General features: G+C 31.3%; 1 protein-coding gene across 1 annotated transcript in view; it reads right to left on the bottom strand.

Annotated features, from left to right (window-relative positions):
• Positions 1–13,972, bottom strand: part of LOC100871342 (metabotropic glutamate receptor 7) — a 35,242-nt gene extending 21,270 nt beyond the window's left edge. Inside the window, exon 1 of the mRNA XM_086904035.1 lies at positions 13,852–13,972. The gene's annotated coding sequence lies outside the window, so the exon portion shown is untranslated. The remainder of the gene's footprint in view (positions 1–13,851) is intronic.
• Positions 13,973–14,150: the final 178 nt, after the last annotated feature.

The raw sequence follows: 14,150 nt of genomic DNA, 5'->3' as shown, positions 1-14,150 counted from the left end.
AAATCGAAGGAATGTTGTTAATAAATGTTGGTAACCGAATTATTTCTTAAGGGAGGAAAAAATATTTTTCGAAAAAAATACAAAGATCGTGTTCACAACCATCCTTGTGAAAATAGGCATTAACGTTTACATAAGTCTACACGCTGCACGTTGTAAATTTAACTCGGTGCAAATGTTCATGGAAAATTTCACGTACCGTACGAATGCCGAAGTACAGAATATGAAAAAGTCTACGTGTACCAGGACATCCGCCAATTTCGTATATACGAGATGTCAATAGAAAAATCCATATACGTACAACACAAATGTCAAGAGAAATGGTTATACATATATGACGTGAGGGTTCATGGTGGAAAAATTCAAGCACGTATCATGATCGTGGATAAAACGATCTATGTATAAAAAAAGAATCGATCGTGAATTTACAGAAATGTTTAATTTGAATTTACAAATGTATTACAAATGGCATTTTAATATTATAAAGATAAAGAATGATAAGATTTTAAAAAATTCTCCAAGTTGTCGTTTATTCTTTGTAAATGTAAAAAAATTTATTTCGTGAATTGAATTGTTAAAAAGGAAGAGATGTTGTGAGCGCAACGTGAATTCAATCAATATAGAGATATATTTTCTAGACGCATACATATCTATGTATATGCATACACTTTTCGTACATATTAATGGATATCTGAGCTTTCTGTTGATAAACGTTACAAAGGCACGTACAGGGTGTCCCAACTTTTTCTCGACGAGACAACGTTAGAGTATTTTGTGAAAAAAATTAGCTCGTTGTTGTTAGATATTTTTATTACAACATTTTTTTTTTTTATTAAAATAATTATACGGATACGTGTTCTTTCAGTTTTATCTATCGAATATTTTGACACTGTTTCGTGAACAACGTTTGAAACATCTTGTAAGTATATCTTTTGCCCTCAAAAGATTAATTTTAAATGCAGAATAACCTTTCAATTTTTCAACGCTCTTTTCGAATCTATTTTTTTTTTTCTACAATATTTGTTTCTTTCATATAAAATGTCTGCATATTTTATTATTCTTATTAAGTGTAGAATTGCAACATTTTCAACATTTGAAATAAAACTTTATTGAATTTATTTTTCATATAATAATTTAAATGAAAAGATAAATTTTCAAGTATTGTTTTTATATATTTATATTCTTATTTTACAGTGAAAAAATTAATTTCACTCACAACAATCTCTATAATTTTTATATATCCTTAAGATTGTATACATAAATTGTTACAGATAAGTTTGAAGTTTAAATAGGATCATATTTTAATTAACGTGTCTAGTGCATGAAAATTCGGCCAGATTGGTATTTCATTTTTCACTTGTTTCACTTATCGACACCTCTATTGATTCCGGCTGGCAGTGGAGCAAAGAAAAGGCATCTGTCGAAACGAAAATAATCCTCGTGAAAGAGGATGTCAATACTGTTTCCGTAATAAAACATTGCAATAAGAACTGCACGACGAAGAACGAATAAAAAGATGCGAAAACGGTTCTGCTAATAATAGATTGATAAGTTGAAAATTGCCCGGATAAATACAATTATACCATTGCAATTTGTCATTTTTGCCAGCTGATTTATCTTGATAACTTAATAACTTTGTATAATATAATTTTGTGTACAATTTTCTTCAATCAAAAAAATTAATTAGTTAAGAAGAATCAATGGGATCAAAAATCATCTGGAAATGGCAACATCATAATTGAAAATCTTGAGAGGCAGCTGTCCAGGCATAATGGATATTCTATTCAACTAGGTAAAAAGTTGGCTTTATCCATAAAACTATTTTTACACAATGAGAATCGAGTGGAAAAGTACATAAAAAGAACAGAGGGAAAATCTTTTCCTTAAATTTGACGAATAGCTTGATGTTTCCTCGGCATTCAGAGTACCTGCGGTCACTCCGAATATACCCAAAGATAAAAGTCCTTCTCTTCGGAGTTTATATCTTCCATTGAGGGAACAAAAAACCTTGAACGTTAACGTCGAGCGATAATTTCTCCTAAGGAAGAAAGGCGCGCTATTTTTAAGAGAAATCTAGAATTTTTCTTAAAATAAGGCCGCAAAAGCACCGGGTATTAATACAAGTATAACGAGTATAACGAGTTACTCTCCAGTGATTCCATTTAAGTCGTAAAAATTACAAACAATTTATACGTTCGAACGGAGGAATAGAAGAAGAAAAATGATCGATTGTTATGTTTACAAAGTTCATAAATAAGGTATTAAGGAATTTTATGCTGTGTCCATCTATAAATTCAACTCTTTCTTTCCATCCATCTGGACTCCAGTGGTTCTCATTCCGGAACGTGATTATTTTCGAAAATATATAAAACGTTTTATTAAAAACGCATGAAACTCACATGAAACGGATCACGTATACATAACAAACATTAGATTTCAATATTTTATTAAATTTCAGCTCTCGGTTGTGGCAAGTCTCAGAATTATCGTTTAACTGAAACTTTAAAATCAATTTTGTTCCGCATCGTTAAAAGGTGCTCTGCCTTCATAGTTTTTCCAATACAGAAAACATCCCTTCTTTTGAAAAACTTTGGTAACAAGCCATGTCCTTTAAGTCCTTTTGATCCTCTCACTTGAGATTCCAGAAGCAGCGAAGCTATTCGTTTCAGATACTATATTAATCGTTTCCTTTCCTCACGGATATAATTCTTTACGTTGCATAAAAATCCTAAAATATGTATATAGTACATGCAAATTAAATAAATTCAATTTTAATTAAAATTTCAAACGCAAAATTTAAAAAAGGGATGGAGAAATAATCGAATAATCGAAAAACAATTATTTGCGAAAGAGGGAAATATTTAAGACACGCCTTTGTTGCCTCTACTATCCGCAATGTCTCGTATGTACCCAGAAAATAGATCCAAACTTATATATAAAGGCTCCATAACCGCTCACTCTATAACTATACAAAACAAACTATCCTCGTTCTAGATCATCGTGCTTCCTAATCTCACCACTTTGGGGCTGATTCTCTTCGTCCGTTCAAAATCCATAACTCGAGCCAATGAGAATAGACCAAAAATCAACATTCAGATTCAAGGTAAAATTTGTCAAAATATCAAAACATTACGTGATACGTTCTATATCTGGATATTAAAACATATCTATCCAAATATTTTGTAACTTCATTTTATGATAATTTTTTTACATTGTTACTTTCACATTTTATTATTTTACTGTGTATAATTGAATCTATAATTTAAAAAAATCTAAAGTAAATTTGAATATTGATTTATATCTATTTATATCTATTTATTTGACTTTATAAGTAGATAAAGATTTTTACTAAAAACTTAAATGAACGGATAAATGTTCAAAGTGAAAAAAATCACAGATTTTTGATGGTCAATAGTGTCGACACTCGCCTGTCGATCAAAGTCAGGATATATCGTTTATGCGCAGGTCAACGTTAATTAAGAAATCTGCTAGTCCAGGTGTGTATTGAACAAGGAGATTCATTCAATGCATAAACTTCACGAACAATTATTTCGATTATTTATCATGAATCGAAATTATTTTTGTCACAAAGAAGAACTTTCAACAAGAATTTTTACACGTTTTCTCTCTTGTTTTCAAGATCATTTTCAATAATTATACATATTTTTTTTATTAAATAAAATTTGTTTTAAAGACCGTTGTATTTGCCTTCTTCCCAAGCTGAAATTTATTTCAATCTCAACTTTAATGTATCAATTTATTTTACAATACGGGATAAATGAATTGCAATTCAGAAAATAAAAAGAGGCGATGGTAATAAAAAATATAAAGAGAAAATAAATCTTTCATGATTGAAACGAATCGAAGGTAGCCAGGTGTAAAAATAAAATGTTATATAATACGTAATAATATGTGATAATATTTATGAAAAAAAGATGTACATGAAATGGACTTTAAGCTGTCCTCCATAAAAACAGGAATGCAATTTCATTACTATGCAGTAAAAATTAATTGGGACGAGTGTCGTGACACGAAAAAAATTACTCCCACCAAAAAAATTAATCGAAAATGCACGAGAAATTGGTTTCAAAAATTACAAAGACAGAAGAGGATTGAATCAATCGAACACCTAATAAAAATTGAGTTTTTCTCTTTCTCTTCATGCATATCAAAATCGTTTTATTAAAAAAAAAAAAAAAAAAAAAGAGAAAGAAAAAAAAGGGGCGTATATTACACGTACATAAAATATTTGTTCACCTGCTTTTAAAAAATTTGTTCACCAGTGTTATATCGTATGAACAAAAGATATGAACAAAGACGTATTGTTCATATTTCCAATCTACTTCAACTTCAACTTCCAATCTGTTAGAACATGAAAAGTTGAAACAATTGTTTGTTGCAATTGTTCGACTTTTGTTATGGTCTAGATATAGATAATCGATATAGTACCTTTTCATGAATGAAGTTAATACTTACAATTAGATTTCATTACGTCTGATTAGACGATTCATAAGTGAGAAACAATTCTGATAACTGGGCTACAGTACATTTATTCCAAGTGAAAGGAAGTGAAGTTGGAGGGAAATTTTGAACGATAGATAAGAAAAAAAAAAACACAAAATGTAGATACACGTGAAACAATAATTGTACGATATCCAATATAAAATACGATCAACATGAAGAAAACAGAAATATTTTTAATTCAATATTTTGCGATTAGTTTTCATTATTTTACATTTATATTTCTTATATCATATATCTGGTTTTTATATTATCGAATATATTGATTCGCGTCATCTCTTTGAAAATACGATAACAACGATTTCTTATTAATTTTATTTAGAAAAAAAAAAAAAAAAAAGAAAGAAAGAAAAACATAAGCTTTCGATCCAAATGTTTCTCTAATTATTCGAATTTTTCATTCGTATGACTTTAGATAGAATTTGTAAATTTTGTAACAAATGCACAATGCCTTTGAAATGTTTTCCACTCGTTTAAACGGAATATTAACGAGATACGTTATCTCGTACGTGTAAAAACTGAAGAACAGCTGACGCGAAGATTGAAAGGAAACAAAACGAGGCAAAACGTATCTGTTTAAAAGCATTTTTTTAAAAGATCATCTGATTAAATACATAACGTAATGTCTCTTTAGAGGATCACATATACGTGTAATCGAGTAAAGGTTATATTAAAGTTTAAAAATTGAAAGGAGAATCAAGAAAGATATAAAAAAATTCAATAATTCAATTAGAAACGCGTTGTTTTTTGTTTCTCGACCAATGATCTTGTAATCTTCTTGTTCGAGTGATCTTAGAACAACTTAAGCTAGTTATCTTAACTTAAAGCTGTCTTGTATCGTCTTAAACTCTCGAGGTATGATCATACTTTAAGCGTGTCGAGCGTACTCGATTGTCGTCTAAAGTGAGCTCGAAGGTCCAATTACTTCGAATACTTATATTCAATTGCGAAAAGCCAAATATCCAATTCGAATATCCCTTGTTGCGTTACTATTTATCTCTGCTAGTTCATATTTTAGTCGAGGTATTGTGCGAGGTAACCGAGGAAGAAGAATCGAACTAAATATCGATTAGGATTGAATTCGATCCTAACCTCATCTTTCTAGAAGATCTAAGATCTTTCAACTCACACAGACTTCTGACTTGAACTTCTGATTTGAACTGATAACGGGACCAATGATTGAATACCGAACTTGATTAAACAATCTTTCTTAATTAGCCTTATTTTCCGCATCGGGTGTTGACTTTTTTTACTTACAAAGTTATCCCTTTAAAGTTATTCGATTCCTTAAAGACTACTACTACTAACTAGTCAAAAGTTTCAAAAGATGTCGCGACTCTGCTCCACTCTTCTGCTCACCCTTTTAGAAGTGAAGTGATTTTAAGTGAAGCTTCGAGAGGGTCTCTGTGGCTGTTCTCCGAGACAACTGGCTGATTATAGACGATGTTAACTCTGAGATTCGAGCAATGGACTCTCTCTCTCTCTTTCCATAAAAAACGAGTGGCTTAGAACGATCGAATGCATATAGAATATATATTAGTTAAACGTATCGTGCGTAAAAGTAGATAGTATTCGACTATTCCATCGGACGTTGGCACTTGAGAATTTGAGGAAAGAAATCAATCTGTTTCCAGGATTAAAATAGTCCGCGAAAGAGAAAAATTAATTAAACTAATCAGAAAGTTAGTCCGATACGAAACATAGTTAAAGTTGAGAGAGCATTTTCTCGTTACCCAATTCTGTGGTAAACCGGCAGCCTCGAACTTAAATCAATGAAATCGCGGAACAATCAAACCGAGTCGAATGCCTCGAATATCGAGGCATAGTTCGATTATTCGTTCAAGTTTCGAAAAAACTCGATTGCTCTCGAATTGTGATTATTATTTCGAATTCGTGTGTATCGAAGCTGAACGAATCATTTAACTTTTCGATCCGAAATTAAATTCATCGATTTTCGATTCCTACCCCCCCTCAAAAAACCACGAATTTTCGAGAATTTTTGTTTCTCATCAAAATGGCCATAATCACGTTTTCAAATTGATTTAATGTATGTAGTAATAGATCGACGCATACTCAGTAGCAATTCATTGCTAACACGATCGTATTATGAATGAATATCGTGGATTTGAGTTTGCATGTATCGAATAACTTTTGTAATAATGTTACAATTTCATATTAACGTACTTGAGAACCAATTATCTCGTTTACATTCCAATACATTGCCAATAAGCTCATTTGCGATATCGAGTATGCTCTTTAATAAATGAAATTTAACATTCGGTTGAGGATTTTTTATTTGAAATGAAACTATGAAACGGAAAAGAAATAAATATTCATTCTGTACTTTTGCAGAAATGTTGTTATTAGACTTTTTGAAGCTATTTTTTGCGCATATAAATACAATCCAACCAAAAAGACAGATAATGTTCTTACTTTTACTGTATCGTTTAATAATTATTTTTGTGTAAAATTTAGCGAATTTTGTTTTAATACGATAAGAAAATTTTTCTTCTTTCAACTTGCGATTCTCGATGATGATAATCGTGTTGCGGTGAATAAAGGATTAAGTGGTTCCAGTTTAAACAAGTGTCATGTATAATTGTTTAAGAGGTCGAGTTAATGAAATTGCCGTGTAATAAACTTTGAAATCTCTGTCATTTCAAAATGGAAATTTGCATAGTAAACTTCTATTCGGAACTTCTATTCGGATTGTGTGTATTCATAATTATAAAAGTTTTCTTGGTATATTGCAAACTATTCTTTACTTTATGCTTTCCCATTTGTTCTGGATGGATAATCAAAATTAAATGTAATCAATTCACGTAACAATGTTGTAAAATTAATCTGGACTGCACATAAAATAATCATTACGTCGAACTTAACATAGGTTGGCATGAATTTTTGAACTATTTGAACTTTTCCGTCGATGATAAGAAGTCGATTCGCGAAGAAAGGAATATGATTTGGCAAATGTCGAGACGCATAGAGCCTCGTAATTAAAGTTTCAAGATTAATTCAACCGATTCAAGAGGTAATTACCTTTCGTAATATAGCGAAAGAATGTCTTTAACGGTAAAGAAGTCATGCCTGGAGTACACTTACGTATGCTATACAGTACACATACCATTCTATTTATACGTAGTGCTCTTTCAACCCTTTGTACTGTAAAGTAGCCTTCCTTGACCAAGACAAGAATACAAATATTAAGAATATAGTATAACTTAAGCGATGAGAATAAAAATACTAATTTTTCATCCAAATAAACGCGAGTAAGTCATTTTTTCATTCATCGTTCAAACCTCGATATTGGATAATAAAATTTTTAATTTACGCGAGAAAAAAAATTATGAACAATTTCTTCGAGAAGAATAATTCCTCAAATAAGAATTTTTCATATGCGAAATGAAATTTATCCACCGCCACTTTTTCACCATTTTCACCGAATATATTGATAGAGAATCTTTAAAACCTTTAAAACCCCTCCTCCGCCAACAAAAGTCAATTCCAATTAGCATAGCTTTTATAATCGCTTTACTTTCAGCTACCTAAGCGAGTCGAACCCTGACGTGCATTTAGATTCTGCTGCGGTCTTGAAAATAGAATTAAATGGAGTACAATGAAATTCTCCGCTCGATTTATTTTACTCTATAATAAAACTCGTTATCAATGTTGGTAAATATAATAAAAATCATTCTGCAACTTCTAACGACGTTCGATATCTCTCTGTTATATTAATAATCTATTATGGTTACGTGTTGAAACTATTTCGAACTTATCCTTGTACGAATTGTTTCGAGGATAACGTAGAAAAAAAAAATAATAATAATAAAAAATCGTAAATGAATAAACGAACACGAATCGATGAGGATATTCTCAGAATTTTGGGATCAGGTGACATTATTATTATTATTATTATTATTATTATTATTATTATTATTATTATTATGCAAATTAGATGATATTAACGGTATTATATACGGCTAATATATCGATCAATATAGACAAGCGAAATCTATAGAATCGTTATTTGCGAATTGACAATATCATATGATTGGCCATTATTTCACTTCTGCTATTGCCCCAATTAGGCCACGCATTGAATAGTCCTGTCCAAATTAAGATTCATATCATTCCTTTAATGCACTGTAGAATAATTCAAATCGTATTGTTAATTTTGCCGCGAATCAGTGTTTCAATGTTAGTAACGTGATGATGAAATAGTTCATTGTACATTCGACATGCGGAACACGTAAAAATTTTACAAAAGTTCAAGCTGATTTTTACGAAACTGAAAATTTTCTCTACCATTGCATAGTTGAAAACAAAATATTAACTGGGTTAATAGAAACATGAAATGTGGGATACGAAATACGAAAAACAAAGTCTAATTATCGCGTCGAATGTTGTCCAATAACCGTCTAATAATTTATCGATAAGTTGTAATTTATTTATGTCGAAAAATTTTAAAAGAAGAGAACAAAGAACGGCTATATTTTTTTTACAAAAATAAGAAAGAATCATCGCGATATACATTTCGGAAGAAATCGTATTTCTATAAATTAAACTGGACATTGACAATACCTCAACAAGTAATTTACATATACGACGATTCCGACAGATTTAGCATTTACTGGAATATATTACGTAGATAGGGCATTGTTCAGTCATGAACGGTTATACATAGCGCTATTAAGATACAGATCAAAGGCCAATATCAGAATTCAAAGTTAAGTTTTAATTGACTAATTTCATGACGAATCTGCATTGCTCTTTGCGCAAATAATTGTTACATAATTCTTCGTTATTTGCAAAGAGTCTGCATTTTATGAATTAAAACATCGAGTACTATCGCAGACAAATAGGAAAAAAAAATTCTGTAATCTCTGAAACGTGATGTGGCATCTATTAAAAATGATTCAATATTTACAACCTCGACCAAGTTAACATTTTATTTTAATATTAAAAAAAAAAAAAAAAAAAAAAAACGCTTTACAAACTATCCTCGTTTCCTTCGCTTATTTGTTTTCGACGAATTTGAATTTTTTCGATATTTGTAATTATTTTCCAACCAACCATTTTTCTATCAGTTAATGAAATAAGAAACTAGAAAATTTTGATACAAATACCGGGAATATTCAAGTTGAAGTTGGATATTTATCTTAATATTTATCTAAATATTATGTAGCAGCAAGATAAACTGGTGGATCGATCATTCATTATTTGCCAGATAACTTCCCCCAATAATTTCATCTTCTATGGTACTGGTGAACGCTAGAAGTGGTAGTTCAACAACACGAAACACATCTTATAGTATATACGTACAATTTCGTATATTATATGTGCCCCTATATATTTTTAAATCGAATTTATTTAATTAATCATCAAATTATTTTATATATATATTATATGTATGTACGTAATAACGATAATTCATTTGTCAAAGAAAGAAGATTGAATCTCGAGGTTTTTCGAAAATTTATGTAAAGAGGTTAATGATTAGAATCTGGCACGGATTTTTTTTCTTTTTTCTTTAAAATTTAACATCCTAAGTTTTTGCCAAAAATATTTCCAACTATTGAAATTTTACCAAATGCTTTTCGATATTTCTTTACAACAACAATTTAAAAAAAAAAACTTTACAAATTTAATAATGTAAAATATTCAGTTACCAGGGACTTCAATTGAAACCTTGAAGATTGATACTAATTGAATTCAATTTATTTGAAGACGTACCCCCATTTGGGTCTTTGCTTTTGCACAAAGGAATGCGCTTTTTCAGATAGGCGAAACTAGTTGCTTCAAAAAGAAGTCACGTTTAACCGAAAGTGGGATAAATGTTATCGATTGCTTTCACTGACATCTTCTGGTATCGAGTAAGATAGATATTTATATTACGTACACCTCGTCGTCAATGTGATCCAAAGGTAAATATTTCGTGTTAATATTTTCGCGTGCGTAAGAAAACAGTATTTAAAACAATTTTAACAAATTTTTTTATACGACTACAATATTGTAATTTATTGTTTATACATATTTCTAACTCTTTCTCGTTTATGCGCCACAATAAAGTAGCTAAACGTTTGATAAGAATAAAGATAGAAGGAAAACGTTAAAATGTTAAAACAAATATAATAGTTGATATATACGATTAAAATTAAAAATCATTGCACACGGAAAGATTTAATTTAGTTATATATAGTAGTATTAGATATTTTTAGTTCGATCAAATAAAAATAATTACAAAAGAATTACAAAAGATTTATATGCAATTTCAATAGTCTAGATATTGGACTCCGTCCAATTGTTATTTCACTCAATTTGATCGTTTGATAACGAACAATGCAATGTGATGTACCGATGTGCACCACGTATACGTACATTTGTACAAACGATTGATATGTTGATTCCAAATAAATTCATCTCAAGGTCGAAAATGACCAATGAAAATTGAAATTCTTCCTATCCACAGATCAATATCACGATAAATTGAATATATTATATACGTATAATAAATATATATATATATATATATATATATATATATATATATATATATATATATATATATCTAAAATAATACATAATAGATATCTCATCCACGATGCAAAATAAAACTGAAATCACGTGCAGTAAAAGCTACTATCGATAGAATCTTCTCGAATTGATGGATACAACATGGTCAACTAATTTCGTGAAAGTCGAGTCGTTTGGTCGATATAAATCCACTTGATGTCTTTCTTTTTTGGAGAACACAAAAAAAGACAAAAACGTCGGGAGACACGAAGCGAGAAATAATCGGTGCATGTGCTACAACCAATTCGGAAGTAATGAGAAATGACGAATCTTTGCAACGTTGCGTCGAACGCACAGAACTTTCATGCGTGAAAACTCGAACGAAAATTAAGCAATTTTCTCGAATCGATACGAAGCAAATATTGTCAAAGTATTTTCCATATAAATAACAGTACATTGCATCAATGTAGTCAATTGTTCGAGACACTATTTGCAATATTTTTTTTTTTCTTTACTGTTATATTTTACTCCGAATGAAGAAGTTTCAAGACTATTATTATTATGGTTTATTTATCCGTCAATAAAGAATTATTGCGTTTTGCGTCACAACTGTATATCAAGTTTATAATATACCTACAAAAGTAGCAACATTGTACGATAAGACATCGCATATGTAGATCGATGCTCGAACTTTTCAGCATTGGCACAATGTTTAGACGCTCTCTCTTCAAGTTTGCACGTATAACACGCGAAACGCATTTCTCAGGTAAAACTATGTGCTGTGGACAAATATTGGTTGAACTTTGCACCAACGTTAGTCACAGTACTGATAAATTGATCAATCGCGATATCAGTTACACGAGATTGAAACGACGATCCATCATCTAATGATAAATATAAATTCTGCTCCACCGCAATTTCATCGGTCGTTTAATTTTCTGCGTATCGAATATTGATTGCATTTCTTATAATCTTATAATGATCGTGTAAAAAAAATCAAAAAATATCAATACCCCGAAATAACGAGTTTTGCGAATTCCCGTTGAAAATCTCGGTTAATTGCGAATTATTAACTGCGAATCGTATTAATTGATTACAGATTACAGGGTGCTGCTACTCTCGCTACCGTATACACGTATTTAGTTTCAGTTCAGGCACAAGCGGATGAAGTTGATCGAAATTTCTTTTTTCAAATGTTTTTTCCGTCTTCTGTCTCGGCGCGATTTAAATTTGCACGACTCGATTCACTTTCACGCGCGACACAGGCGGATTCGCTTGTTGAAAATGGTCTTACATCGAATCGCACTTTCCAACTTGTAATCGTGTCTATTGATTTCATTACGTCAAAAGAAAATATGTTCGTTATAAACTAAAAAAATTTGCCGTTCATGCTCAACGATTAGAGGATAATAAATTTTGTAATAATAATAAGAAATGATCGGTATAATGATTTACGGTTTTTATTTTCAAGCGAGTGGAAAAGTGGAAAGTATTATCGAATGTTGAGGAATTAGTATCTGACGATCAATTTTTATTTCTAAAGTTGAAAATGAAATCTGCCGGAATCGACAGTTCGTAACTACCGATCGTTCACTTATATTAAAGTTCACGGAGTGTATAATGGAATTTCAATTGCAAACTGTTGCAAAATTTAGTAAATTAATCAGAAGTGAATACGAGTCGAACTTCTCATCGTAATTTCAATTGATATCATCAGGGTCGAACTTTAGAAAAAACAATTTGTTAGTGAATTACGAGAAATTAAATTTTTTCCCATCAAATATAACGCACAAATAGAAGTATTTAGAAATAGAAGTAGTTAGAAATTTTAAATAAAGTATGATTTAAAGATAAACAAGATTGTTTCGTATCTTTTATTTTTAAAAATTGAAAGTGGTTTGAGTTAGTATTAGGAAAGAATAAATATACGGAAAGATTTAAATTAAAAATAAAATGGAAACATTTCTTCCATGTTCAAACATACTTCTCCAACATCTTTGTGATTTTTGATTTCCTGAAAATGTATAATACCCTCTTGGCGAGATGCTTTTCAGTAACAGTTAGTAATTATCGTTCGATACAGACCACTACATTGCTTTGCTTTTTCATTAAAGAAATCTTTGTCGACGATACAATTTGTGCTTATTATTCTCTTTCGCAAATGTAGGCGAATTTCTACTTTGGAAATTAATCGAGGTGAACGGCACGTTTATGAAAGAGTCGAAAATTGAAATTTTTAAAGTGGTGAACCATGTTCAAAGATATACTCTTGGAATTAATTAACAGTTACGGTCGAAGCGAATAATCCTTAAAGCGAAAAGTTCTGTTTCCAACGGTCAAAGCGAATACTCGATCGGACTTCGATTGATTAAAATGCTGTATAATATTTTCAACGACACGACGAATATCAATCTCACGATGTCACATTACAAAGGGGAAAACGTAGAAAGCCTAGCACGAGTCGACATGCATTACTCTACTCTATGGATACGAGACAATTACGGAATTTTCGTTGATCAAAGAGATTTAGAGGAAAGAGGGTGGAAAACTCTCTTCCTCTCTTTTCCCCTTCCCCAAGTTCCAACTTGGAGAAAACGCGATGAAAAGCGTATAAGTACGCGTGTTGCACACAGGATTTTCCATCGCAACAGACCGATCCGTCGCATGGTTACGTACGAAATCCCGGAAGGATGGTATTTGCGGCGAAGCCGAGGGAACGATGGCGATAATTGCTATAAAGGCGAAAAGAAGAAGAAGGAAAAATAATACTAAGGCATCTACATAAGGAAATATAGGACGTTTCTTTCGATGTGAACGTACGTTGATAGTCCAGGATGCCGACGTCGCTGCTGACGTTGACGGGATGCTGTCCTGTCTATCGGTTCACGGAAAACTGGAGAGAAAGGAAACCTCTTTTTCTCTCTGTTACGCGCTATCACTCTTTCTCTTTCTTTCTCTTTTCTTTTCTTTCTTTCTCTTTTTCTCTTTCTACGAACCTCCGCACTTTCTCGCGGAAACTCTCCGCACTCCACTCTTTTTTCCCTCTGTATCGCGCGCGCGAAGGAGTGTGAACACACACACACACTCTCTCTCTCTCTCTCTCTCTCTATCCCTCTATC

The sequence above is a fragment of the Apis florea genome, unplaced genomic scaffold (assembly GCF_048593485.1).
Source record: "Apis florea isolate Af1SG1 unplaced genomic scaffold, ASM4859348v1 contig_2293_pilon, whole genome shotgun sequence".
In the NCBI taxonomy this organism is placed as follows: Eukaryota; Metazoa; Arthropoda; class Insecta; order Hymenoptera; family Apidae; genus Apis; species Apis florea.
The sequence above is the reverse complement of the archived record's forward strand: the minus strand, read 5'-3'. Positions and strand labels throughout refer to the sequence as shown.